Source organism: Palaemon carinicauda, chromosome 17 (assembly GCF_036898095.1).
Source record: "Palaemon carinicauda isolate YSFRI2023 chromosome 17, ASM3689809v2, whole genome shotgun sequence".
NCBI classification, from domain to species: domain Eukaryota; kingdom Metazoa; phylum Arthropoda; class Malacostraca; order Decapoda; family Palaemonidae; genus Palaemon; species Palaemon carinicauda.
This window is the reverse complement of record NC_090741.1, coordinates 32308945-32311444: the sequence shown is the minus strand read 5'-3', so window position 1 is coordinate 32311444 and position 2500 is coordinate 32308945.

Here is a 2500-nt window from a genome sequence, read left to right as displayed (position 1 = left end):
ACGGTCTGTAATACACAGAACAGGACATATTAACACGAAGCATGGGGGTACCCCCCCCCCCCCCTCTCTCTCTCTCTCTCTCTCTCTCTCTCTCTCTCCTTCAGTGAATATTCGCTTAATGTTTTGTGGGGTATGTAGGGGGTGCCAGGGAAGGGGACTTGGGAGGTTAGAATATTGGGGAGAGAGTTAGATAAGGGCTCGAATTAATACATGAAAAACCTTCTAAAATCAAGAGTAAAAACCTGAAATAAAATGACGAGGTATAGTCGATGGAATGCACAATACGGAAACATGCCAATATCTCATTACTGATTAAGGAAAGTATTAGAAACTACATACTGTATACAGAGAGGGAAAAATTAATGGGGGATGCAAATAGGGGCAGCTGATTGGGACAGAGCAAAGACTTTCAAAGAGAGGGTAACAGTTCTTGCCATATATAAAAGGGCAGAAAAAGTACGTTAAAAGAAAAATAATTAAATAAAGGTAAATAGGAGATCAACTGAGGAATTTTACTTTTCATTTGGCAAGATGTTTTTTTTAGAGTGTTTCTCACTCGAGAAACAGCATTTACAAGGTTTTTGCACCTAGAGCTCTATTTTTTTATATCCCTTTGAATATATATATATATATATATATATATATATATATATATATATATATATATATATATATATACATATATATATATATATATATATATATACAATATTTTTCTGCAAAGCTGTACTAGTCCTGGTCACCCATGCCAGTTTGGTTTCCTGTAAGATATCAGACGAAAATCTCCCACCACCACCAATACTCACTGACCAGTGAGCCGATAAAAAAACTGGCCAAACCCCAACATGGTTTGACATATCAGGGGTCCTTATCCTGCAGTGGACTAGAAACGGCTGCTTTGTTATTGGTGTTGTGGTTTTTGTTGTTTTATATTTAACTTTCCCAAGTACCAGAAAACGATCTTTCACGGCCGACTAACTCCCAGGCCATTTTCCCTCACAGCTCTCCTCAGCAGACAAGATGGATCCTTCTCCGGATATGCTCTAATATCATTCCTTTAAAGGTTTAAAAGGTCGATCAAGAATGGCAGAGGCAAGGGACAGTGGCAATGCCCTAGCAAGACTATGCCCTAGAGATTGACCAAATATAAATAAGATCAGCACCCAAGACTCCTTTCCACCCAAGATAGTACCATGGAGGGCCAGGCAATAGCTGCTCATGGCTCAACAGATACCGGCTCTCACAAAACCCTACATCTTTAACTCAAAAGGATGATGAGGTTCCAGACACTACAAGAAACCATCTAGCTTCAGCTGGACTCGAACCCCAGTCCGGCAGATCGATAGCCAGGGAGGTTTTGAATAGGACACCGTAACCTTACATAGCTGTCTCTGGCTTATGGAATTGTATGCAATGCTCTAACGTCGATATTCAGATCAATTTCCACGAGGTAATAGTCCTCTAAGGGGTAAGAATGTTCCAAGAATTCAGACTTGAGTTGACACTAATGCTTTTACAAATTCAAGCAATTTGTTTGGTCTGAATTCATTTATTACATAATATGTTTCTTTATACTTTTCAGTAATACTATTATCAGAACTATTTGCGTGAGTAGAAGTTTATAGATATACTCAAAGACCTACACAAAGCTGCGGTGTGTTATTTTAGTTCATAAAATAAGCAATATGAAAAAGTTCGATATGTCATTATGGTGGTTTTCATCATCTCAATTGCTGGTTCTTTTGTTATTGTTATTATTACATTTACAGAGGGTTTATGGTATATAACCTTCACCATTATTGAAATATCGATTTCCAGTACTTCATTCAAATTCCAGTACGAGAAATATCGCGAATTTTAACGGAAAGACGCAGTGACTATAATCATAATAGGTTTTCAATTTATTAAAACATTATTATGTCTGAAAGGAAAGTTGCCAAAGAGTATTACAATGCTTAAGTAGAGGGGACAATCGGGAGAACATAGACCTCCGCTACGGCAGCTCATTTTTCGACCTTTTTCTGGACCTTGACTTTGACCTTTGATTTTAACATCCATTAATTGGCGTGGATTTTTATACACTCAAATATAAACCCAAGTTTGAAGTCTTTGTGACATTGATGTCCAAATTTTTGGCTGATTACGTGAATTGGACATTTTTCTAGACCGTGACCTTGACCTTTGACCTTGACCTTCCCAAAATTATATCATTCCAATCTTTTTACATAAAAGTTAATCCTTGCAAGTTTCATTACTCTACGATTTAATCATGGCCTCAAAGGTGTTCACAAACACACTCACACACACACACACACGCGCACGAACAAGTGGTAAAACATAACCTCCTTCCAACTTCGTTAGCGGAGGTAACAAGAGTGGTCTTAAATGTATCACAGGTATTTTTCGCTAGTAACCTCTCTTAACTATTCCTCATTTCATGAAATTATGCAAATTTACCAATTCACCAAGATACGCGTGTCTGTTGTTATCAAGGATTGCC